A 27,909-nucleotide genomic window follows, 5' to 3' on the forward strand; every position below is an offset into this window, starting at 1 on the left:
TTCTTTCAATTTCCTGCCCTCTGGTTCTAGAATATCAGGGCACTTTTCCTTGATAATTTCTTGAATGATGTTGTCCAGGTTTTTGTTTTGTTTTGTTTTTTTGGATCATGGCTTTCAGGTAGTCCAATAATTCTTAAATTATCTCTCCTAGATCTATTTTCCAGGTCAGTTGTTTTTCCAATGAGAATTTTCACATTTTCTTTTTTTTTTCTTCTTTTTATGTTGTCATATCTTGATGTCTTATGAAGTTATTAGCTTCCACTTATGGAATTTTTAAGGAATTATTTTCTTCAATAAGCTTTTATATCTCTTTTTCCATTTGGCCAATTCTACTTTTTAAGGCATTACTTCCTTCAGTGAATTTTTTTATATCTTCTTCCATTTTTTGTTTTGTTTTTACCAAGCTATTAGCTCTTTTTTATGATTCTCTTATGTTACTCTCATTTCTTTTCCCAATTTTTCTTCTGTTTCTCTAATTTACTTTTCAAAATCCTTTTTAAGCTCTTCCAGGAGTTCTTTTTGGGCCTGAGACCAAGTGACATTTTCCTTTGAAGCTTCACGTGTAGCTATTTTGACACTATTGTTCTCTTCTGAACTGGTACTTTGATCATCCCTGTTCCCATTGTAACTTTTATAGGCAATTGGGGTTAAGTGACTTGCCCAGGGTCTAAGTGTCAAGTGTTTAGTTAGAGGCCAGATTTGAACTCAAGTCCTCCTGACTTCAGGGCCAGTGCTCTATCCACTATGCCACCTAGCTGCCCCCATAGTAACTTTCTATAGTCAAGTTTTTGTTTTTTGCTCATATGTGCTTATGGGTGTGTTTGTGCACGCAAAATACACACACACACATACTTATATATTTTGTGACTTGGCATTTTTATGTGAGAGTTGGGTTCTGTTTTTTCACTGTCCCAAGCATCTCGTACCAGGGGTCAGGGGCCTTGCTGCTGGCTTTCACTGGACCTCCAGGCTCAGCTGCTGGCTTGCTCTGGAGGGGAGGGGTCCCTGCAGGCTTGTACAGGGGCAGGGCCATGGGATTCCACTGCTGGTCTGTCCCAGGGGCAGGGCATTGCTGCTGGATTGTTTTGAAGGCAGGGACTCTTTGTTGACCAGCCCTGGGGACAAAATCTTGATGCTGGCTGGTCCTGGGGGCATGGTCTTGCAGCTGGTCAGCAATGGGGGTAAGGCCTCACTGATGGCCTGTGCTGGGGTGGGGTCTGGCTGTGCTGCACTGACTCCTGGCTTGCATGCAGGTGGGGCCTCACTAGTGGATTGCCCGGGGGCTTAGAGCCTTGCTAAAGGCTCCTGCAGGTTGCCTGCAGCTGCTGCCTTCCACCTTAATCCCCTCCCACCCCAGGGAGGCAGACCTTTCCTGCTGTGCTGGTAAGCTGCTTCCCCCCCTCCTAAATCAGTTATGAGGGGATTTTCAATGTTGTTTGCAGGGGAATTTGGGAGAGCTCCAGGGAATTCCTGTCACACTCCACCATGTTGGCACCAGAAGACCATATTCTTTCTTAGTAGTTTTCAAAGTAATATTTTTTACCTTTTCCCTCAATCTACTTGAAACCCTGTGTACCTCATAATTTCTGGTCCACCAAAGGAGAAGAGATCTGAATCATCTGGCTCTGACTACATCCAATATATCTTTGTCAACACCTCATTACTGAAATACTCATTGAGTTTAAAGTGAAATTCTAACATGAAACTCATAGGTTGGCCAGCATCTGAGAACTTAATTTCATCTTCCAAGTGCTTCAGAATAGGTTCATCATGCTCCTGAACCATATCACTGAACAAGTCAACATTTTTTAAAAAGCCAAAATTCAGGAATTCCTTTAGGGTGATCTTTTTTCTCCTCTTCAAGCCTAGCCTTCTCCTTTATCTCCTCTGAAATTTCTTCATTATCATCTGGTTGCTATTCATATTTTGCTTCTGTAGGTTCACAAATTGCATTAACTTTACTTCTTTTATCAAAAAGTGGCTGGTAAAGAAGGGCATACTTTGAAGGGCATGAACTTCCCCACAGAATTTGGCTTCTATCTGCACATTTAACTTAAAGGTTTCTGAGGACACCGACACATTGCTTAATTTTGTCAAGCATTCAATGTAAGCAGTCTGTGTTCCCAACAAACCACATAATATTTCTTAGAGGACTGTAAGAATTTGAGGATTTCTGCATCACCTAAACAGTAAGCTGATGAACTTTGCTACTTATATCTTCACCAGTTTCTTTTTCTCCTACTTCAACTTTCTGGTCAAATTCAGATTGCTCTTCATCATTGTCTGCCAGATTTGATATCTGTAGCTACCATGGGGACCAAGGAGCCAGAACAGCCCAGGGTAACTCAGAGCAACAGTGACGAGAAGAGAGATAAGAGAAAGAAAAAGAAATGAAGGAGGATGAAGTATCCTGGGCAAACAGTGGTTTTGAAAGGGTAATAGCCCCTTTATACGCTCCTCTATTCAAACTTCATCTGGAATAGTTTATTATAATCCAAGTGCCATTCTGAGTTTAGAAAGGACATCGATAATGTCCAAAGGAGGATTATCAAGATGGTAAAGGGCTGAGAGTACATATTATATGAGGATCAGCTGGAGGAACTGAGCATTTTTAGCCTGGAGAAGACTCAGAGAGAACACATAGCTGTCTTCTAGTAAATACAGGATTAGATAGATAGATAGCATTTATATAGTAATAGAGGTTTGCAAAGTGTTGTGCATATATAATCTCATTTGATCTTCATAACAACCCTGTAAGGCAGGTGCTATTATGACCCCATTTTGCAGAGAGGAAACTGAAGCACAGAGAGGTTAGGCAACTCTCCCTGAGTCACACAGCTAGTAACTAGGGCAAGATCTGAACTCAGGTCTTTCTGAGTCTAAGTCCAATGTTCTTACCCAGGGTGGAACCTAACTGCTTTGTGGGAGTTGTCACGTGGAAGAGGTACTGTAGTTGTTCTGTTTGGCTCCAGATGGCAGAGTTAGAAGCAACGGGTAGAAGTTGTGTAGAGGAAAATCTGAGGAAGCCAGGTGGTACACTGAATAAAGCACTGGACTTGAAGTCAGGGTGATCTGTGTTTCACTCTCTTTTCTGCCATTTAGTCACTCTATAACCCAGGATAAATCATTCAACCTCGGTCTACCTCAGTTTCCTTAACTATAAAATGGGGATAATAATAGTATGTCCTTCGTGGGTTGTGAGGATCAAATGAATAATGCTGTATACTACATAAATATTGTAAAGTCCGACCAAGGCCTGTTTTCTCCAGCTTCTGATGAATTTGCAAGTCTGCTGTCACTGCTTCTCAAGCCCTGCATGTCAGAGGGAAAAATAATCTGGTGGTAGACAAAATATTATTTGGGGGACACAGCTGTACCAACTGTCAAAAAATGTTGTTGTCAGTATTTTTCCATAAGTATGTTGTATAAGCTTAAAGTCTCTCTTAAGGAGAAACTGTCACAGTGGTCTCAAGACCACCAGGCCTAATCTTGTAACAAAGGTACAGAAGCATGGTTGTAGGTGAGTAAACTACCACCCAAAGAGTTGTCTGCAGAGTGTGTTTCTTGGGAATCAACCCCCTTCTTCCCCCACCACCAATCTGCATCATTTTTTACACAATTTTTACAGCCTCTGCTCTGATCATTACAAGGTCAAGGAACCATCATCAGCTTCTTGATCTTACAATCAGAGAATCAGTTTCTAGCTTCTGTGATCTTAGAGGGAATTTTGGGGATGAATAGGAATTTAGTGATCTTAGGGCAGAATTACTATCCACAACGTAAAGCAAATATTTTCTTTTCCTAAATTATCTGTCCTTTAACTTAACTTCTCTAGGACTCAGTTTCCTTATCTATAAAACAAGGCAGTTGGACTAGATGAATACTAAAGTGTCTTCTAGCTCTCAATCTATGATCCTATGATCTTCAAACTTCCAGGGATGCTCCTAAAATTAGTAATGTCAACAAACATTTGTTAAGCTTCTACTATGTGCCAGGCAGGCAGCTAGGTGGCGCCATAGTGCATAGAGTGTTGGGCCTGAGGTCATGAAGACTCATCTTCCTGAGTTCAAATCTGACTTTAGACACTAGCTATGTGACCCTGGGCAAGTCACTTAACCCTGTTTGCCTCAGTTTCCTCACCTGTAAAATGAGCTGGAGAAGGAAACAGCAAACCACTCTAGTTTCCTTGCAAGAAAACCCGAAACAGGGTCACAAAGAGTTGGACATGATTGAAACAACTCAACACAACAAAAATACATATTAAATATTAACTATGATTAACATTAAGCCCATTGGTAGGAAAAACTTCCTAACAATTAGAGTCGTCCAAAAGTGGACTTAGCTTACTCAGGAGGTAATGGATTCTCACTCCTTAGAGGTATTCAAGTAAAGACTGGGGGATCCACCTGTCAGGTATGTTTTGGTAGGAATTTCTTTTGGGGTATGGGTCAGGCTAGATGAATGCCGATGTCCCTTCCGATTCTGTGATTCTGTAGTTTCAACCTTCTCTCTGCCTGGGAGGTTCCTTCTGCATGATGGTAGCTATCTGGGTTTAAATGTGTAAATCATGGGCTTGGTGTTGTCAAATCAGGTTTACAAAGTTGAACTAAGGCATAGGTGCTTAAATATTCTCAGGTTTTGGCAGTATCTGTTTAGGTAGCTGGAATGTGGAGATGGAAGGTCCACATTTCAGATTCTGGGATTATGGTCACTGTTTGTAGCACTGTAGATTACAAACAACTGTGAAATTAAAGCAATTAAAGGAATGGTCCATCATATTTGCTGCAGATGTATTTTTCAGACAGACTGAAATTGTTGTGGTCAGTTAACAGATAATAAAATAAAACCACCCAGAGGTGCCACATCTTGAATGTTACTTTAATGACAAATCCTGCTTATAAATGGTATAATTCCATTCAGAAGCTGTTAAGTCTAGGGGAGAAGCAGTCAGAAGGCTGTAGTACTTTAGAAGTCTCTCTGTATTTTAAATTCGTGACCTGTCAGAAGGCAGCATGTTTCATCTTTATTCTTTTGGAATTCTGATTTATCTTATCATCGTCAGAATTCTAGAGTCTTCAAAGTTGTTTTGAAAATCAAATGAGGGAAGACAACTTGCAAACAATTCTGTACAAGTAAGACATATACAGGATAAAGTGGTAGTCTCAGAGGAAAGGAAGTAAGATTAAAAGGGACTGGGGGAGTTTTCTTTCAGAAGGTGGGGCTTTAGCTGAGACTTGAAAGAAGCCAGGGAAGCTAGGAGGTGAATACGAGGAAGGAGATCATTCTGAGCATGAGAAACAGCAAGGAGGCTAATAACATTGGATCCCAAGAGTATATGGAAAGGAGTAACACAGAAGAAGACTGGAAAAGCCGGAAGAGGGCAGATTGTGAGGGCTTTAAAAGCCAAACAGAGGATTTTATATTTGACAGTGGGCATGATGGGAAGCCACTGGATTTGACTGAATAGTGGGAGGGGGAGGACACTATGCTTTAGGAAAATCAATTTGACAGCTGAGTGGAAGATGGAGTAGAGAGAGACTTCAGGCAAGGAAGCCAACCATCTGGCTATTGCAATAGTTCAAGAATGAAGTGATAAGGGCCTGCACCAGGGTGGTGGCAGTATCAGAAGAGAGATGGGGTATATACAAGAGATGTTTTGAGGGTAGAATCATTAGGTAAGAGAGAGTGAGAAGTCAAGGATGGCACCTAGGTTTCAGCCTACATGACTAGGAGGATAGTGGTGTCCTTGACAGTAAAATATGGAAGTTAGGATGAGAGTAGAGTTTTTTGGGGAAAAAAAATGAGCTCAATTTTGGACATGATGACTCTAAGATACAAACAAGATATCCAATTCATAATAGGCTAGTAGAGACGTAAGACAGGAAATTAGCAGAGAAGTTATGGCTACAAAGTAAATATGAAAGTCATCTGCATGGAGATGAAAACTGAAACCACGGAAGCAGATGAGATCACAGGACAGAAGCTTGAGGGACCCCTAACAATTAGTAGGCATGAGATGGATGAAGATTCAGCAAAGGAGACAGAGAAGAAGTAATTGGGCAGGTAGGAAGAAAACCAAGAAAGAAGAAAATCATAAAAATGAGAAAGAGAATATCAAGTAGTGTTATTAACAGTTATTAATCAAAGGCTGCAAAGCTAACAAGAAAGATAAGGATTGAGAAAAGGCTATCATATTTGTTAGTTAAGAGATCACTGGTAACTTTGGAGACAGCTGCTGAATAACAAGGTCAAACACCAAAATGTAAAACATTAGGAAAAGGGTGGGAGGAGCGGAAGTCGTATATGGCCTTCTCAAGGAGGTTAGCTACAAAATATTTATGAACGTGTTTTATATAATTTGTATGAAATATAAATACTTTTGAACATATAGGTCCTTTCATTGGGGTATAGACCCAGTAAGCAGTAGTACAGATAGGTCAAAAGATATGTATAATTTGATGACTTTCTAGTCATAGTTACAAATTGCTTTCCAGAATGGCTGGGCCAATTTTCAGCTCTTCCAACAGTTATACTATTATACCTCTTTTCTCATAGCCCCTCCAACATTTGTCATTTTCCTCTTCTGTCATTTTTGCCAGTCTGACAGATATAAGGCAAAACCTAAAAGTTGCTTTAATTTGAATTTTCATAATTAACAGTTAAAGTATTTTTTTTCCTAATCATTGATAGGTTGGATTTCTTTCCCAGAAAATTGCATATTCCTAGCCTTTGACAATGCATTGGAGAATGGCTCTTATAAATGGGAATTAGTTGGTCTTGGAAATGAGACCTTGATGAGAGAAACTTGTAAATTTTTTCTCAATTACCTGCTTCCTTTCTGATTTTAACTACATTAGATCTGTTTGTGTGAAAACTTTAAATCTTTTTCAGCAAAACTGTCCATTTTATCTTGTGTAATCCTTAGGCTTATCATGAATACTTCCTTTATCCATAAATCTGAAAAATAATTTCTTCCTTGTTTCTCTAATTTATTCATGATGTGATTTTTTATATCTAACTCACATATGCATTTGGAGGTTATCTTGGCTTATGTATGGTATGAAGTATGATGCTAAACCTAATTTCTGCCAGAATATTGTCCAATTTTCCCAATAGTTTTGGTGAAATAGCAAGTACTTCCCCCAGGAACTAGGATATTTGGGTTTATCAAACAATATGTTACTTTTTGCTTACATATGATGTACCTTATATGTGCCACTTTTTTAAAAACCAATACCAAATCATTTTAGTTAGTGATTTGTAATAGTTTGAGATCTGATACTGATAGACCCCATTCCTTCCCACTCTTTTTCATGATTATCTTTGAGATTCTCGACTTTTTATGCCCCCATATGAGGTATTATTTTTTTTTAGGTCTATAAAATATTCTTTTGGGAGTATGGTACAGCACTGCATAATTAAATAAATTTCAGTAGTATTGTCATTTTTATTATGATGGTTTGACCTACCCATGAGTAATACTTCTCTAATTGTTTAGATCTTACTTTGCAAATGACGTTATGTAATTAGATTCATATAGTCCCTGGGTGACGCTTGGAAGATACACTCCCAAGAATTTTCTCTCTTCTATAATTATTATTAATGGAATTTCTCTTTCTTGCTCTTCTTACTGAGTTTTGTTGGTTAGTATAGGAATGCTGATGATTTATCTTATATCCTTCAACTTTGCTGAAGTTATTAATTATTCCAACAAATGTTAATTTCTTTCGAAGTACCATCATATCATCTGAAAAAAATCTTTTTTTTGATCTATACTTATTTTTTCATTTTTTTTTCTCGTTATAGCTAGTATTTCTAGAACTATATTAAAATAGTAGTGATGATGATGGTCATCCTTGCTTTACCCTTTACCTTACTGGAAAGGCCTCGAGCTTTTCTCCATTATTGACAATGTTTGCTTTTGGATTTAGTTAATGCTATTTACTATATCAAGGAAGGGTCTATTTATTCTTATACCTAGAATTTTTACTAGAATTAAGAGTTGGATTTTGTCAAAAGTTTATGGTTTTATTATTTATATTATTAACATGGTTTACTGTATTTATAGTCTTCCTTACATTGAACCAACTCTACATTTCTAAAATAAACTCAACTTGGTCATAGTATATACTATATTTATAATATATAGTTGTAGCCTAGTTGATAAAATTTTATTTAAAATATTTGCATCAAAAAATCGGAAATTGAGGGGATGCCCATCAATTGAGAAATGGCTAAACAAGTTGTGGTATATGAATGTAATGGAATACTATTGTGCTGTAAGAAATGATGAGGTAGACTTCAGAAAAACCTAGAAAGACTTATACGAACAGATGCTGAGTGAAATGAGCAGAACCAGGAGAATACTGTATACAGTAACTGCCAAACTGTGCAATGACTGACCTTGATAGACTTAGCTCTTCTCAGCAATGCAAGGATCTAAGACAACTCCAAAAGACTCACGATGGAAAATGCTATCCATATCCAGAGAAAGAACTCTGGAGTCTGAATGTAGATGGAAGCATACTATTTGCTCTCCTTTTCTTTTGTTATTTTGTTTCTTCTTTCTCATGGTTCCTCCCATTAGTTCTAATTCTTCTTTACATCATGACTAATGTGAAAATATTTTTAATATGAATGCATAAGTAGAGCCCATATCAGACTGCATGCCATCTTGGGGAGGGGGTAGTGGGGGAGAAAATTCAAAACTCAAAATCTTAGGGAAGTGAATGCTGAAAACTAAAAATAAATAAATTAATTATTAAAAAAAATAAATATTTGCATCAATGTTCTTTAGGGAACATTCTCTGCTTTGTCTCTCCCTGGTTTAAATATCAACACCACATTTGTACCACAGGAAAAAACTGGAAGGGTGTCTTATTACTATCACTGATTTGTTCTTCGAAAGTTTGATAGAATTCACTTGTGAATATATTTGGTCTTGGAGAGTTTTTTGAGAGTTCATTTATGGCTTGTTCATTTTCTTTTTTTGATACTGGTTTATCTAAATACCTTGTATTTTCTTTTGCTAATCTGGGTAGTTTATATTTTTGTAAGTATTCATCTATTTCTTTAAATTATAGTTTTGTTAGCATATAATTGAGCAAAATTTATTTTTTATTTAAAACAAGTTTACTGATATTGTTTGTTTTTTACATTACCTTCATTTCCCAGTATACTCTAGCCTGAGCCATTTCTCAAAAGAATTTTTTTTAAGAGGGGGGGAAGAAGTTCTGTAAAACTACCCAACACATCAAGTGAATCTGATAGTATCTGTGCTGTGTCATATGCATAGTCCATCATCTCTTCAAAGGCAAGAGGGACGTGTAGCCCACTCGGCCATTTACTACTTTTTTGAGACCGTAAGCAACTTAGTTAACCTCTCTAAGACAAGTAGTTTGACCTACAGTTCATTCCAGCTACTATGATTTTAAGGGAGATGGATATAAAACATGACTGGATAGGGAGGTTAAAACCAAATTGTGGAGGTTCTAGAACAAGAATGACACCTGGTACCTGGGCAATTACTTGGCCTAAAGCCCTTTCCCAATAACCTCCTGGAGGATTTTTTGTAAATAACCAGTTATCCTTTCTCTTGTAGCACTCACAGCAAAATTAATTCTAACAAAGCTAATCTCTTTCTCCATAAACACTATGAAAATCCCCCTTTGTTCTTTTCCTTTTCTTGCCAGTTACCTCAGAGCCATCCCTCTCCCTCTTATCCATTTTGTGGATTCAAAAATAACCTTAAATGTAGTTCCCACTAACGTCCTATTCTAATGCTTCACTACAGCATGTGGATAATCCTGGGTTCTCAGGTAAGCCCAAACTCTGGAAGGTCCTTCCTGCCAGTTGGAAAAGCTTGAAGTATAGGTTGAAAAGAGCCTTCATGTCTATGTGGGAAAATTGGCCTGAGCTAAGGTCAGAAAGCCTCATTATCAGGTTGGCCACACAGTGATAGGTTTAAGCTACAATAACTCTCAAAGACTATCTACTTAAGAGAGCTGAGATCGAACAGCGGAAGAAATACCTGCACAGACAAAATCATGGCTTTTAGGGCATTTAAGAAATCATGTAAAAAAAAATGATAGTGTATGCTTGTCTTTTAAAAAAAGGACACATTTTTAAATGAAATTAGATCTACTAAAGAGTAAAAACCATAAATTTCTAGTCTTTGCAAGTACCCAAAAGTCCCTTACAAATCTCCACAAAAATCCTCATCTTCTTAGCCTGCCTTTTAATTCAACCTGCTTTTCCTCAAGCACCAATACCAAGATGAAAAAAACCATTTTTTTAATTTGTTGTTTAACAATATTGAAACTATTGTTTTCTTTTTTTTTTCTTTGCAAAAAATGTTTCAGCTTTTGCAGTCCTAGAAGCTTACATATAGCAATCTTTTCCTAGGTCCGAACATGTTAACGTATAGGTGATATACCTACTTGCTTGCAAGAAGGAGACATCTGTATAAGATATTATCTTTGCTATAGTGTGTATAATACATCTTTAGAAGCAGTATATAAAATCTGTGGAGGTTTGAATGATTTTTTCTTATATTAGTGCCTGATTTATATTAGTACTTGGTCTGATAAGTTTTTACTTGGTTTTGCTTTAGTGTTGGTAGACGTAAGGTTTGGTCTAACTGGATTAAATCAAAAGCACTGAAATTTATTTCCAAAGTTCAAAGAATCAATTACTAAACACACTCATTTAATTTGAGACATATGTGTATATGGATATGTGTAGTAATATAGTATATTTTTAGATATAGCTGCATACATGTTTTTTAAATTAATCAACTGTCTTTAACTTATGTTATAAAATGTTTTCCTAAAATTTTGGTCTGTTAAAAAAAAGTTTATTACCATTTCTTAAGAATTTAAAAACATGTGATAAACCCAAAGATCTGAGCTTTTGGAACAAAAACCCACTATTTGACAAAAACTGCTAGGAAAACTGGAAAATAGTATAGCATAAACTAAGCATAGACCAACATCTTACACCCTATAACAAAATAAAGTCAAAATGGGTACACAATTTAGATGTAAAGGCTAATACTATAAGCAAACTGGGAGAGCAAGAAATAGTTCACCTGTCAGATTTATGGAGAACAGAAGAATTTATGACCAAACAAGAGATAGAGAACATTATGAAATGCAAAATGGTAATTTTGATTACATTAAATTGGAAAGTTTTTACACACACAAAGCCAAAGCAACTAAGATTAGGAGGGAAGCATAAAACTGGGAAAGGATTTTTACAACCAGTGTCTCTGATAATGGACTCATTTCTAAAATATATAGAGAACTTCATCAAATTTATAAGAATACAAGTCATTCCCCAATTGATAAATGGTCAAAGGATATGAATAGGCAGTTTTCAGAGGAAGAAATTAAAGCTAGCTATAGTCATATGAAAAAATGCTCTAAATCATTATTGATTAGAGAAATGCAAATCAAAACAACTCTGAGGTACCACATCACAACTATCACAGGAAAATGATAAATGTTGCAGAAGATATGGGAAAATTGGGACACTGATGCATTGTTGGTGGAGTTGTGAACTGATTCAACCACTTTGGAGAGCAATTTGGAACTATGCCCAAAGGGCTATAAAAATGTGCATACCCTTTGACCCAACAATACCACTTCTAGGGCTGTAGCCTACAGAGATCATAAAAATGGGAAAAGGACCCACATGTACAAAAATATTTATAGCAGCTCTTTCTGTGGTGGCAAAGAATTGGAAATCGAGGGGATGCCCATCAATTGGGGAATGGCTGAACAAGCTATGGTATATGAATATAATCAAATACTATTGCGCTATAAGAAATGATGAGCAAGCAGACTTTAGAAAAACCTGGAAAGACTTGTATGTTCTGATGCTGAGTAAAGTGAGAAGAACCAGGAGAACATTGTACATAGTAATAGCCCACATTATGCGATGACTAACTTTGATAGATTTGGCTCTTCTCAGTAATGCAAGGATCTGAGACATCTCCAAAAGTCTTATGATGGAAAATGCTATCCAGATCCAGAGAAAGAACTATGGAGTCTGAATGCAGATCAAAGTATACTATTAGCTCTTTTTTTTTTCCTTCTGTTTTGTTTTGGTTCTTCTTTCTTGTGGTTCCTCCTATTGGTTCTAATTCTTCTCTACAACACAACTAATGTGAAAATGTATATGTAGAGCCTATATCAGATTGCATGCCATCTTGGGGGGGGAGGAGGGAAGGAAGGAAGGGAGACGGAGAAAATTTAAAACTCAAAAGCTTATGGAAATAAATATTGAAAACTAAAAATAATAATTTTTTTTGTTGCTTTTTTTTGGTGAGGCAATTGGGGTTAAGTGACTTGCCCAGGGTCACACAGTTATGTCTGAGGTCTGATTTTGAACTCAGGTCCTCCTGATTTCAAGGCTGGAGCTCTATCTACCGCACCACCTAGCTGCCCCAAAAATAAATTAATTTTTTAGAAAAGAATTTTAAAACATGGCAAATAAGTTTTCTTTTCCTTCCTTACTAAAAACAATAATATTACACCTATCAATTAAATAGTATGACTTAAAAAGGAGGTGTACTGTAGTGCACAGTGCTAGATTTAGAGTTAGGAAAATGTGAGTTCAAATTCCAAATCAGAATCAGATATATACAGAGAGATATACATGCTTATTGCTATTGTTCAATTGTTTCATTTATATCTGATTCTTCATGACCTCATTTGGGGTTTTCTTGGCAAAGGTATTGCAGTGGTTTGCCATTTCCTCCTCCAGCTCATTTTACAAGTGAGGAAACTGGGGCAGACAGGGTTAAGTGACTTGCCCAGGGTCACATAACTATTAAGTGTCTGAAGCCATATTTCAATTCAGGTCTTTCCGACTCCAGGCCTGGCACTTTATCCACTGTGCCACCAGCATGTAGATATATTCAAACTCCATTTCAGCGATAGATATAAATATACACATGTCTATTGATATATAAACTGTAAGCCTTGGGAAAAATACTTAACCTCACTTTCCTCTTCCATGAAATGGTGATGATAATAACAGCACCTACCTCAAAAGGTTGTTATGAAGTTAATACGAAAATTGCTTTGCAAACCTTACAGAGTTATAAAAATATCAGCTGAGAGCAGCTAGGTAGTGCAAATGATAGAGTGCAGAGCCTGATGTCAGGAAGACTCATCTTCCTGAGTTCAAATCTGGCCTCAGACACTTCCTAGCTGTGTGATCCTGAGCAAGTCAATTTAATCCTGTTTGCCTCGGTTCCTCATTTGTAAACTGAGCTGGAGAAGGAAATAGCAAACAACTCCAGTATCTCTGCCACAAAAACCCCAAATGGGGTCAAGAAGAGTTGGACCCAACTGAAAATGACTGAACAACACTTACACTGTGAGTTTCCATTAGATTGTGAGCTCCCTGAGGACAAGAACTGTCTTTTCACTCTTTTTGTATCCCCAGCACTTAGCACAGTGTCTGGCACATATAATGCTTAATAAATGTTTACAGACTATCATGCTCTATTTGAGGTTGTACTTTAAAAATTGAGTCAAATTATAATGACTAGGCAAGATCTACAGAAACAAAGTGAAGTGGGGTATTGAAGTAAATGTCTTCATGATTAATAGGTACAGGTGAAGAAATAATACTTCCACTGCCTAGATGTTTCAAATGTGAGTAGTTTTGATATGAATCATCTGACACTGAAATGTCATTTTATATACTAGAGAAGTAAAGTTCTGGATGGTGCCTCAATAGACTGAAAAATTTAATTACAAACGTCAAATGTAGAGCGAAGAAAGAGTTTACTTACCTTTGAGGATCTATAACATCATATTGCAGTAAACTGGATCTGAATTTCCTGTATAAATGAATCAATCAATTAATAGATACTTACTGACCACCTACTATATGCAAAGCACTGTAGAAAGCTAGGTAGAGCTATGGATAGAACACAGGACTTGGAGTCACAAAGTTCTGAGTTCAAATCCTTCCCCAGACACTTACTAGCTGTATGAGCTTAGTTAATCTCTCTATGCCTTAGTTTCCCCACCTGTAAAAGGGGATAAAGATAGTACCTACCTTGCAGGGTCATTATGAAGATGACAACATAGGTACAGCACTTTAAACCATCAAAATGCTCTACAGATACAAATAATATTAATTATTGTTGTTACTATTATTATCATTACACTCAGCTTTATGGAACAAATTCATACAAGACTAGGCCTTGGAGCTTAGAGGAGAACTGAAACATTTATCTATGAATGAATATACTACAAAGTAGTATCACAATGCCAAATGAGTAGTAGACTATGCACGTCATGAAACACAGGACTAATTGGCCCAAGCAGCATGTCTATAAAGTGGTATCTTACTGGTGCTCTGACAATCCTGTTTCCCAAAGTAATGTGAAAAATTCGCACTTAAGCATTAAATATAAGAAACATCTTATGAGAAACACATAAATAACTGAGTCAATGGGTATCATGCTCAAAGAAAGTCAAAACCTATTTTCTTGGAATCTGGGAAATAGACTTTTGTCTGGTTAACTGAACACTAAATAAAATATAAACTGCAGCTTATCATCAAATGAATATAATGCTCTGGGAGAGCTGTCTGATTTACAGAGAAAGTAAATTTTCATTTTTGAAAAGAAACCAAAGGGAGTTTTGTTTCCTAAAAGTGGATCATACTCCAACTGACACTGTATTTGTTGAAATATCCACTTTTGGACTTTCCCATAGCAAGTCTAGAGTTTACAATCTGAATCATTTTGTGTACTATGCACTTTACTATTCCTCTACTCTTATCCATTGATGCATTAAATAAGGGATACTTATTTTGGCAATTTCCCAAAGCTCTCTTTGCTATAGTAAGGACCTAAAAGAGTACTAAAGAGCAAGTAAAAGTGTGATGAATAACCCCTCCTCCCTATTCCTCTGTAATGCACTTGCATATTATGAATAGATATGAGCAATCATATATGTGTTAAATGCTTGTCAACCACTTAGTTATGAGGCAGAAGGTCACATAGATTAGAATCAAAAGTGGAATGGAAAGATGGGAGAGTTTTTAACAAAGAAAGAAATGGCTGTGACAGAAGAAACCTAAGGGGAAGGAACTGGTACCCAAAAGTAATGAATGTATCAGTGTAGGAGCTGAAATTCCATTTAATCCAATTCAATAGCATCTACTATACCATGGTATAGTATGGCAGGAGGAAAGAACTAATAACTGAGATGATCAAGAAAGGCCCAATGTAGGAAGTAGTACTTGAGCTGTGCTTTGAAGGGAGCTAAGTATTCCAAGAGTCAGGTAAGAAGTGAAATCATTATAATCATGGCAGCCAGCCTGTTCAAAGTCACAGAGGCAGAGATGAAATATTGTACACAATCTAAGTGGGTCACTTTCATTGGAAAGTAGTATGAGGGAAAAAATGTGTTGTGATCAACCCTGAGAGAGTGATTGGAGTCATTGTAAAGGTTAGTAAATACTAAACAGAGGAATTTTATCCCAGAATAGAGAACCATTGAAGCTTCTTGTCCAAAAGGATGGGATGGTCAGATCAACCTAGCAGCTGTGTGGAGGGTTCACTTAAAAAGGGAGACTGGAAGCAAGGGGACCACTTTGGAAGCTATTGCAATGATCGAGGCCAGAGGTGATGAGAGCCTCAAGGTGGCTATGTATTCAGAAAAAAAGGGATAGATACAAGAAGAGCTTTAGAATAAAAATCAGAAGGATTTGACAACTGACTGGATAAGGAGAATGAAGAGCTGAGGATAACTCTGAGGTTGTGAACTTAGATTATTGGAAGAATGGTGGTGCAATTACAGAAGTTGGGAAGTTTGAAAAGAAGTGTATTTGTCAGGGAAAGATAACGAGTTCTGTTTTGAACATTTTGATGCCTATGGGACATTCAGTTAAAAATGTTCAGCAGACATCTAAGAAAGAACTTTCTCCTCTGTCATTTCTTATAGCACAATAGTATTCCATCACAATCCTATACCACAACTTGTTCAGCCATTCCTCAACTGATGAGCAACCTGAGTCTCAGTTTCCAATTCTTTGCTACCACAAAAAAAGCTGCTAAAAATATTTAGGTAACTATGGGTCCTTTTCCTTTTCTTTTGATCTTCTTGGGGCATAGACCCCAAACAGCAATCCTGGGTCAAAGGGTATACACAGTTTGGAATATTTTTTCATATGATTATTGATATCTTTGATTTCTTCCTGTGAAAACTTCCTGTTCATAACCTTTGACCATTTATCAATTGGGAAATGGCTCTTATTTTTATAAATTTGGCTCAGTTCCATAGATGTTTGGGAAATGACACCTTAATCAGAAAAATTTGCCATACAATTTTTTTCTAGTTTCCTGCTTTCCTTCTAATTTTGGTTGCACTGGTTTTGTTTGCACAAAAACTTTTAAATGTTATGTAATCAAAATTATCTATTTTATCTCCTGTGAACCCATTTATCTTGTTTGGTCATGAACTCTTCACCTAGCCATACATCTGACATAATTTTTTTTCCTTGCTCCTCTAATTTGCTTACAATATCACCCTTTATGTGTAAATCACATTCACATTTTGAGCTTATCTTGGTATATGGTATGAGATACTAGTCTCTGCCTAGTTTCTGACAGACTACTCTCCAATTTTCCCAGCAGTTTTTGTCAACTACTGAGTTCTTGTAGAGCAAGGGTTGTGCTATAAGGTTTTGTGTCAATAGCTCATGAAGGATGGTAAAGCCTATGGATCGCTTCTCTAAGAATAGTGTTTTTAAATGGAAAAAATGCATGATTAGAAAGGAAACTAAATGAATTATACTGAAATACAGTTATCAAATGTTATGGCTAGGATTCTATTCTTTGTGCATGTGCAATACACCCAGGGCACAGTAAAAATCCAGATTCTAGGTTGAAGCAGATTAGGTCTCCCTGGCTTCTTTTAGCTGAAACTAGTATGGCTGCAGATGGGGGTGGGGTTCCCCCATGAAGGTTTTCCCCTTTCTATCTCAATGTCTTTGATAATTCATTGGTCTTCACTGTTTCACGTCAATGTTATTGAATGTGTTATTATTTGTGCCCCTACCTTTATTTCAATGGTCCTGAATACTAGTCCACACAGGTAAGGATACAAACAACAAAATACTCAAAAACATCTAGATAAAAGAATGAAAAATCATAGAGCAATGAAAAAATAAGATAACAGCAGTTCTAAAACAAGACAAACCTCTCTATTATTTAGTCTGGTAAGGAATGCTTGAGTATGTCAGACTAAAACAATGTTAACTAAGCAATGTCTCAGGAAGACCTAACTGTAGCAAGGGACTGTAAACTGGGGTTTCCTTGAAATTCTGACTGCACATACTGCTGTCAGGGCCATCAGCACAGGCATGTGTCTGATACTTTCTGCTCTTCCCTGTCACACTACATGTCCCCCCTGAGTCATAATCTGACTGTAATTGAGGAACTATAGCCTCCTATTTGAGCCCTGACTTTCATTTCTGGACTTACCACCTTTACCATAAGAGCCCAGTGACCACTGCAGCTCTTCTCTCTCCAATTTCTCCTCTAGTTCCTATTCGTTATCGTAAACCAAACAGGCTCAGAGGACATACCTTGTCTTCCCTGTCCTAATCCAATCTCTTTATGACCATCTCCATCAATATTTTCTCAAAATAGTAACTTTCATCCCAATTTTTTCCCCAGTGAGTGTAGACACTTGCCTCTAAGATGGACTGTGGCAAATTTTGAAATTTACAAGTGAAACGACAATGAAATTTTTAAAAGATTAGCAAAGAGTGAACTAGAGAACAGTACTTCTTATTCCCTTTGAAAAGGAATTGAAAAGTGAGGTTGCTTTCTACCACTAAAGGATTAGAAAATTAGCTGAAGAAGAACTAAGAAAATCATAAGGGAACTACTGACCCACAGGAAGGCCAAGGTCTTCAATTTAATTCCATCTGACCCAGAGGGCGATGTCCTAAGATACTATTATCCGCATTGGGTAGATAAGGCCTCTGGATTTCTGAGATGTCAAAAAGCATGCCCATGGGTCACTAAGCCAGTAAGGGTTTGAGGTACAATGGGATGAACCTCACTCTACTAACTCCACATCCAGCACTCTTTCCCCCACAATACTCTGCCTCTCCATTTACATTTATACTTGTTAAAAATACAACACAACTTTGATCAGCCTTAACCATGGCCTAAAAGGACACAGGATTAAGATGAATCTTCGTGAAAGTCCATCTGTAGCTCCAGCGTTTCTCTTCTGATGCTCCGTATGTGCTTCTCTGGGTTATTGGAGATTTATGTTTCAGTTTCTTATTCAGCACCTGTCTCTTTGTTTGTTCCCTCTGTGACCTCTCAGTCTTTTTCAGTATTTCTGAGTATACATTTGTCTCTTTAGTCTGTCTCTTTCCTTCATTTCTCCTTTTTTCTCCCTCTTTTGACTGGTCACAATATAGAACCGTAGTATAGTTTGGTAAATGGGGTTATTTTAAGAGATGTTCACCATTTTTAATTTATACAGAGTTAAATGGAACATTTTGTATTTATTTTTATTAAAAAAAAAACCCTAAAATCACCTTAAGTTGTTTTTTTACTTATTTCTGTATATGGGATTTTCAACAGAAACAAGGTTTCCAATCCTATCCTTAGGAGAATGTAAGTCATGTACTAGAAAAACTCTGTACTGGATCATAATACTAGTCTGCTACTAATGAGCTGGATAACCTTGGACAACTTATTTAACTTCTCTGAGCTTCAGTTTCTTCATCTATACAATTAATTGTTGGACTGATTAAAGTAATACATGAGCAGTGTAGTGTAGTGGAAAGTGCACTATTTTAAATCAAAGTTCTTGTGGTCATCTCTGGAGTTTATTTTTTTCTCCTTTTCTCTGTGTAACCTTGGGGGCAGTCAGGTGGTTGCTGGAGTGTCTAGGTGGCCCAGGGGATAGAGTGCTGGCCCTGGAGTCAGGAAAACTCATCTTCCTGAGTTCAAATCTGACCTCAGACACTTCCTAGCTGTGTGACCCTGAGCAAGTCATTTAACTCTATTTGTCTCGGTTTCCTCATCTGTAAAATGAGCAGAAGGAAATGGCAAACCACTCCAGTATCTCTGCCAAGAAAACCCCAGATGGGGTCACAGAGAGTTGAACATGACTGAAATGAAACAACCACAATAAAGTGTAACCTTGAATAAGTAACTTAACCTTTCTAGGCCACAGTTATCACATCTATAACATGGGAAAGTTGCCTATGGTTTCTAAAGTAATTTCCAATTCTATATCCTAAAGGGATGAAATTTTAAAATACTAAATTTTAAGTCTTACATTTAGGTTAAAAAGAATAATAATACAAGGGTTTGGGAGGGAATATCTAGCTAAACAGCTATTCATCTCAAAGAATCTTAGAGAACTAAAAGTTCAATGGCTGTAAGAAGACTTCCAAAAAGCTAATGTGATAGTAGCCAGAATTAAGAGACATAGAGTGATCAGAAAGAGAGAAGTGATAGTAACACTCATATTATAACACTGCATATTCAGAGTGTTGAATTCTGTTTTGGGAATCATGTTTTAGGAGAGATACTGACAAAGTGGATAAATCTACTAAAGGACAAACAGGATAGCGAAGGGACTCAATATCATATTTCATCAGAACCAAACAAATTGAAAGAGTTGGAAGAGAAAAGACTCAGCAAAGGACATGATTTTTGTTACTGTTCAGTTGTGCAGTTCTGTCAGACTTTTATGACCCCATGGGACCACAGCACACCAATGCTGTCCATAGGGTTTTCTTGGCAAAGATACTGAAGTGCTTTGCCATTTCCTTCTCCAGCAGATTACGGTAAACAGAGGTTAAGTGACTTACCTAGGGTCACACAGCTAGTAAATGTCTGAGGCTGGATTTGAACTCATGTCTTCCTTACTCCAGGCCCAGCATTTTATGCACTGAGCCACCAAGCTGTCTAGGACATGATAACATTTGAAAAATATTTGTAGAACCATCAGTTCCAAGAGGAATTAAATTTATTTTGCTTCAGAGGAGAGAATTGGTACCAACAAGTAAAAGTGATAGGGAGACAGATTGCAGCTTAATGTATGGAAGAACTTCCTAAAAAATGAAGCAATCTAAAAATGGCAACAGGCTACCTTGACAGATAGTGACTGTAATTGTCAACCACTGCAATAAGTCAAACAAAAGTTGGATATTGACCTGTCAGGGATGTTGTACAAGGATTCAGGCTACAGGCAGTGAGGCTAGATGAGATAACCTGCTCCAACACTAAAATTCTAAGGTAATATAACTGAGTAATCTCTAAGGCCTCTTTAGCTCTAAAATCTTCTAAAATCACAAAGCCTTCTGTGAATAAAATACTAGAAAAAAGATTGTGATGGTGCTATAGAATTCAGGAGGCTTTTTCAAGAACTCTAGGGGAATAAAGTAATTCAATTCCACAAACATTAGGTACCTACAATTAGGTGAGAGATCAACTAAGCACTAAGGACACAAAGACAGCCATTGGCCTCCAGGAGCTTACATTCTGCAACTGGGACACAACATCTCTACAAATAAATGTAACACAACTAAAACTGAAGAGGGAAAGAGAACTAACAATATGGAAATTAAGGAAGGCTTCAAAAAGGAAGATGCACCTGAAATGAGCCTTAAAAGAAAACGAGGAAAAAAAAAAAGAAAACAAGGCCTCTGGGTGGAAGAGAAACGATTCCTGCAAATACACGGATACAAAAGATGAAGCATATAGCAGTCTAGTACTGCGGGAACAGAGAGTTCCTGAAGTGAAGTAAGAGGTATAAAATGCAGCTGGACTGATATGTGGGGGCCAAGCTGTGACGGTTTTTAAAAGCTAGGCCAAAGAGTTCCTATTTGATCTTAGAGGCAAAAGGGAATTCCTAAAGGTTTCTGAGCAGAATGACATGGTCAGACATTTCCTTACAAAGACTATGTTGGTAGATGTGTAGAGAATGGGTTGAAGAGAGCCTAGAAGTACAAAGACCAAGAAGGAGACTGTTAGAATAGCCCAGGTGAAAGCTGATGGCTGTGTGTGCAGAAAAGAGGACATGTTGGGAATGTAGAACCAATAAGACTTCATAAATCAGATGAGGGAAAGGGATAAGTCAAAGATGACTCTGAAGACACCAATCTGTGAATACAAGAATGGTTATGGCCTCAGCAGCCAAAGAGGACTGTGGAAATGGGCAGGTTTAGGGGACAAGAATTACAAGACCTCAGATAACCTTGATCTTCTTAAACAAGTGAGAGATCAGGTCATCTGTTTCAAGTGTGGGAGTAAGAGCTTGAAGAGAAAAAGGTTTATGACATTGCTGTAGGGAATAAAATAGGAGTCTGGGAAAGACAAAAGTAAAGAGGATTCAAGAGTGGGAGATAATCAATCATTAAGGTGGCTACAGAGAGGCAAGTGAAGTCAAAAAGAAAGAGGCAAAACAGGAGCATAATGGAAGGGTGGGGGTGAGTCAAGAAACCAGAGATCATTACGAAAGTGAAAAAACGGCTTATTATGAATGAAAGGGTAGAAAAAATGGAAAGATAGGAGGTTACAATCAGAAGGCAGAAATTTCTAAGATTCTATCTTGAAGATCATATAATTTATAAGTGGTGAGGTCATCCAATTTTTAAGTATGTGACTGCTATTGGTGAGATCAGCCAAGATGGGAGTAAGAATTCCCTGGAGTTAAAAGGGACTCATTTTACAGATAAGGAAACTAAAAGCCAGAGAGGACAAGTGACTGGCCCAAGGTCATATAGGTGTGAGCCATGTCTTCTGACTCCAAATTCAGGAGTTTTTTTCACTACACGACATTTCTTTCCACTCTCCACTGGCAATAATAAATAGTAGGACTTATTATGATATTTGAAAGTTTAAAAAAAAACTAATGACTGGATGTTAAATGTTTTGTCCTAGCTCTTATATCCATTCATTTGCAGAGCCAGGACCAGAAACCAGGTATCCATATTTTTGCCCTTTCCACTGTAGGGAGATATAGGACCCAGTTAAAACGTTGGCAGCATGATCTCATATCTACCACTATCTGAACTCTTGCTAACATTCTCAGTTTACAATCCAAACAGTTTGAACCTAGAATTAAGATTTTTCCTCTCATTTGGGGAGAAAAAAAAAATCGTGGTCATACATACTAAGTTTATGTAATTCAATGAAAAGGACAAACCCTCTGACCTTAAGTTCCTTCTAATCTCAACAACATTGAGAATATAAACACAGTGTAGGCATTCATTCAAAGTATAAGGTAGAAAGAGTTTTATGCAAATAAACTTGTTCAACAATGCAATATTTAATAAATCACAACATACAATGCTCACCTTCTTAGACTGCATGTGGACAGCAAGTAATTTAATTCTGATGGGAATGATTCTAAAACATAAAAATATTTTTAAAATTTCCAAAAGACAAAAATTATAATTTCTCTATAGAGACAAAGACAAAAATTCTGTGCTCAACACCTGTGCCTTCACTAATCATTAGTTGGGTATTCCTGTTCATGTTGGTTAATTTCATTCCGGCTCAGTTCACAATCATAGTTGGACAGGTTTTCCAAGTTTATCTAATCATCTGGTCTAACTTGTATCTGAAAATCTCAGTATCTCAAGCAAGTGCTCACCTCCAGCGTGGGGAACCTATTACCTCTTGAACCAACTTATTACACTTTTGAACAAATCCATCACAAAGTTTTTCCTTAAATCAAGCCTAAATCTCTCTTCAACTTCTACCCCTTACTGTCAGTCCTGGCCTCTGGAACCAATCAAAACAAATTACTGAAATCACAAAACTTCAAAACAGGGACAGAATTCAGTGGCCATCCAAGTCCAAAACATATCTGAAGAAAGAATCCCCAGCACCTCTAATGAGTGGACATCCTACCACCTGTCAATGGAAACACATTCCACTCTTAGATAATTGTAACTGTTTTTCTTTACACCAAGCCTAAATCTGCTTCCTTGCCTAAATCTGTTCCCCATTCTGCCATCTGAGGACAAGCAGAATAAACTTAATCCCTCTTTCACCTGAAGGCCCTTCATTTCTTAACTACTATCACGTGCTCCTTAAATCTTCTGTTTTTCAGACTAAATCTCTCTAATTAGTGCAACCAATCCTCATATGGCATGGTCTCCACACCTCTTACTATCTTGCTTGTACCCACCTCAGTTCTTTATGAGTGTCCTTCCTAATATGTGGTACCCAAATTGAACAAAAAACTCCTGATGTGGAGTTTTATACACTGATCAGGGCAGTGGACAATGTTACTATTAATTTTTGTTCAGTCATTATACTTCTTTTAAAATGCAGCTTAGGATCACATTAACTTTTTTGGCTGCCATACTATTAAACCATTCTTCAGATTAAGTTTTCTTACCTTCAAAAAAAAAAAAAAAGATGGCTTTATTTTATTGAATTTCTTGGAATTTCAGATAAAAGGGATGGAAAATGCCAAATATTTATTATTAAGTATTCATGTGTTATTTGAAATTAGTGTGATTAATTTCAAAACATTAAATATCTTTTGAAGTCTCCGAATAATAGAACAGATTCCAAACAAATATCATGTTCCAGTAGAGCTGTTTTATTGAAGAAAGTTGTTACTTTTTAAAAAATGATTAAAAACTGATGAGAATTTCATTACTAAAAAAAAAATGGAGCTTATTTAATTATTGCCTAATCACAGAAAAATAACAAATTTGCCACACTTCTTGCTTCAAGTCATCTTTAGCCTACCTAAAACATATGGAAAAATTCAGTTTTCTGTTTGCTGTCTAAATATCTAACTGCAATTTCTCTGTATAAGCTAATAAGTGTTTATGGTTTTAGAAAGAGGCCAATGTTAAAACTTTCCATTCACAAAGTAACACAGGATAATAATAAGGCTGTACTTGGGGAGAGATGGGGTTGAGGCAATCAGGGTTAAGTGACTTGCCCAGGGTCACACTGCTAAATGTCAAGCATCTTAAGCTGAATTTGAACCCAGGTCCTCCTGACTCCAGGTCCAGTGCTCTATCCACTGTACCACCTAGCTGTCTCATAATGACGTACTTTTGAGAGTCAGTGGAAAGATCACTGAACTGGGAAGACGGATTCCTGGGGTTTGGGCCTAGATCTACCATTAGCTTCATTATGTGATCCTAAGCAAGTCATTACACACTTTTCTGGGCCTCGGCTTCATCTTCTTCCAAATGAGATAGTTGGACAAGTTGATCTAAGATTTCTCCTAGTTCAAACATTCTAAGATTCTATGGTTATATTCTTTGTGCCCCAATCTCTCGGTTTTGCTTCTGGACAACAAGCAATATTTGGCTTTTACAAACCACGATTTGCCACCTTGTTAAAATTACAAAACAGGAGATACATTTTTATATCCACTCTTGTCCAAAAGCAATATCCCCAAAGTCACACAATTGATTTAATGGGAAGGGTGACCCCTATTGAAGGAAAAAAATATCCATTCCTTTAGCACCCAAGTCTTTACAGGTCAGCCATACATTTAATGACTTAATACAAATTAGCAACTTAAAAATTAGATAAAACAAGATCCAGGCAGGAATGGAATACATCACATAAAAACAAGCTATACTTAACTTCTTTCCAGTAGTTCTGACTTTTAATCCTATCCAAAACTTTCCTCAGTTCTCTGTCCAAAAACACCTTTACTTTATTTGGCTCTGAGATGGATTTGTCTATTTTACCCCATGTGTGTACATCTGTTGTTCTCTTGTCTTTTCTAACCTTCGTCCTCTCCTTTATACCTTCCACTCCATCATTCCAGCCATATCTACTTAGCTATCTCTCATTCCCAATTTAAATATACCTAAAAATGTCTCCTGAAATCCACTATTGGGAAGCCATTCATTCATACCATACTACTTATACCTTAAGTATATCATCACAGATTTACGCTGCCATACTCATGCAGCTCCCTTAATTTCCTTATGGATATACTCTCATCACCTTAAATGTTATTTCACCTAATTTACTTACCAATCCTCTCATTCGATTTGCACACTTATTTTTCTCCTAACTAAATTCACCTGGCCAATTACTTTTGTCTATAATCCTTTTAGACACTTCTAGCTTTGTTTCCTCTCAGTTTTAACTTGGGCTTCCTCCTCTAAACAATGAACTCATTTCTATACTTCTCCTGCAGAGGCACCTGTTTTCTTCCTCCTCATTAATGAATCTCAATCCTCCCAAATCCAAAGGTATCTGAACTTGAGTCCATTAAATTGTGTTACCCTTATCCACGTTTCCCTATTACCTCCAGACATTTCCAGCTATCTAATCTTGACTAGAGTTTCCCTTTCTCTGTGCATATTCCTTTCTAGAAAGATAATGTATCCTGAAAAGTGTGCTCAATTTGGACTCAGGAGACCGGTGCTGAAATTGCATTTCCAACACTTAGTGGGTTGTGTAACCGTAAGCAAGTCACTTACTGGTTTCCTGTCTCTAAAATAAGAATAATCCACCTATACCTCACAGGGATGTTAAGAAGAAAACCCTTTGTGATTCATAAAGTATCCTTTAAATGTAAGGCAGTGTTGTAGAATCTCTATTAAACGATTTCTGGGTCTCCACTTAAGTTCTAGCTATTCTTGTTTCCTCCATCCACTCGGTTACCAAACCAAGGTCATCCAGACGTCAGCACAGCATCTAAAAGCTGTTTCTGCCTTAGGGGCTTCCCCTCCTCCAGGGTCTTCTTCCTCTCCCCTCCCCACCCCCACCCTCACCCCCATATCTCTTAGTTGAGTGTACAAGTTAGTGAAAGGGGGGCGATGTGAGCAGGATCACACGTGCTCACACCCCAGCCAAAGGGACGTGATCCCCGATCCATCATTACCGGTGAACTTGGAGTCAGACCACCCGCACTTCCAGCCCGGCCCGCCTCAGTTACCCCTTCTGGAGATAAACCAGAGTTGCTTTGCTGGGAAGCCGTGAGATCACCCGCGCGGCGCCACGCCACGCCGCTGCCCCCCAGGCTCCGGCTCAGGCTCGGATTCGCCCCGCCCCCGCCCGCTCTCACCCTCCCGGGAGCGGTCGCTCCGGCTCATCCCGGCGTGGTCTCCGGCCGGCCCGGGGCGGGCGGCGAGGTCCCCGCAGCCAGCAGCGAGCGTACCCCTCGGCCGGCGGCCCGGAGCCCCATGAGGAGGGCAGAGAGTCCTCCTGGGGCCCGGCGTGTCCTCCCTGGCCCCCAGCTGCGCTACAGCCGACCCCAGCGGGGGCGGAGACGGCGGCCGCCACCCCCACGCCGCGCGCGCGCGTTGCTAGGTGCCCGGCGCGCGAGGCCGGGAGGGGCGGGAAGGCGGGGCCTGCGGGCCCCCGGAGCAGCGTCGGGCCTCAGGGCTGGGGACCAATGAGAGGCAGCCTCCGGGGAGCCGGAGAGGGCGGAAGGCTGGACACTACGCGGCAGGTGTGAAACTGGTCTGGGCGGCTCTCTCCTTCCTCGGCTATTCCATATCTTCCCGGAGAACCCAAAGTGAAAAGTGAAAAATCTGTAGGCACAACCTGGATGTTCCAGTGCTTGCCCCATTATAGAGTATGGGAGTTTCTGGACCTACTGTGTGCTCTTAATGCGTTGGTCATGATCCTCCTTCCAGTTCTAGTCTGAACCCTTCTCAACCAGTCTCATTCCGAAACTTAAGTGGGTAAGATAGATGACGCTTAAGGATAATGGCCTTTTCCCTTTTCTTAGCATCCCAGACTCCTCAGCGTTATTACTGTAAAATCAAATTCCTCCTTTGTCCCGAGCCTGAGTGGGACCCTGGTTCTTGGATGTTTTCTCCAGACCCCCAAATGTGGTCTCTTCTCGAACGATTCTGCTTCTTTCTGCTCTTTTATATAATCTTCTGAGATCTTATTTACTCTTAACTGCAACTCTCACCTCTGCAGATGACTTAGTTATCATTTCATGTTTCTCTGCCAACAAGGTAGTTCTACTTCAATGCCTTACTGAATCAAGCAGTTTGCTAAGCACCTCCTACTAAGGGTGGGCTCAAGTGGCATACTAAGATCGATCAAAACATTTTGTAAACAAAGCTCTATAAAATGACAGATGTTACCTGCTAGAGCATAAACCTTTAATCACTTCCCATTAACTGGGCACAGTTCCTAATAGTATAGTCAAAGCCTTCTATAACCTAACTCTTAACTTATCTTTCCTTCTCACAACATAGGCTGACATAGTCCTTGTGTTTTACATCCTGTCTTCATCAAATATTCCCCACTCCATTTTTAAACAATTAGTCTTTGGCTTCTACATTCATTGTTCCCTTCCAAGATCCACTATTTTTGAGTACCTATCATACTAAGAAATATGCATATAAGAGGTATATAAACTCTGCCAGGTTATAATCCAGTTGAGATGATAAACCATATTGGTCCAATAATGGCCTGTTTTAGAAGGCATACTGATGACACAGGGAAGCAGTTGATGGCCCAAGTAACGTACTGTATGGGGGGGAGGAGGTGGTGGTGGTGTGAGAATTAGGGGGGTGTGTGGGGCATAGGGAATTGAAGCTATATAAAGCACAGAGGAGCATCCAATTGTTCAGTGATTTTTCCTGATTATTTGGTTTGGGTTTTTTTTTTGGCATTTACCAAATTACCTTGTATAGGTAGTAATAATAGGTAAATACCTACACAAATGTGAAATAAGACTAAGTAACAGGACTAAGAAAGAGACCTAAATAATTATGATTAAAATGTGTTAAATGTTCAAGGGTACAAAATGCCAGAGGAAATTCCAAGATTACTTCTGGCAAACAGAGGTAATCACTCAGGAACAGTTTCCAGTTTCTAGCCTGTCAGTTGGGCCAAAGGTTCTTAACTTGGGGTCTATGGAAAAAAACAAAAATACC

The 27,909-nt window shown here is 38.2% G+C and overlaps 1 protein-coding gene and 1 pseudogene across 1 annotated transcript in view; both read right to left on the bottom strand.

Annotated features, from left to right (window-relative positions):
* LOC114054135 (putative uncharacterized protein C8orf89) overlaps positions 1-13,842 on the bottom strand; it is a 57,080-nt gene extending 43,238 nt beyond the window's left edge. The window contains exon 1 of the mRNA XM_027877278.1: positions 13,808-13,842. The gene's annotated coding sequence lies outside the window, so the exon portion shown is untranslated. The remainder of the gene's footprint in view (positions 1-13,807) is intronic.
* Positions 955-21,091, bottom strand: LOC114053851 (annotated as a pseudogene).
* Between the last annotated feature and the right edge of the window lie 6,818 nt (positions 21,092-27,909).

This window comes from Vombatus ursinus, unplaced genomic scaffold (assembly GCF_900497805.2).
Source record: "Vombatus ursinus unplaced genomic scaffold, bare-nosed wombat genome assembly UNPS02014812.1, whole genome shotgun sequence".
Taxonomy (NCBI): domain Eukaryota; kingdom Metazoa; phylum Chordata; class Mammalia; order Diprotodontia; family Vombatidae; genus Vombatus; species Vombatus ursinus.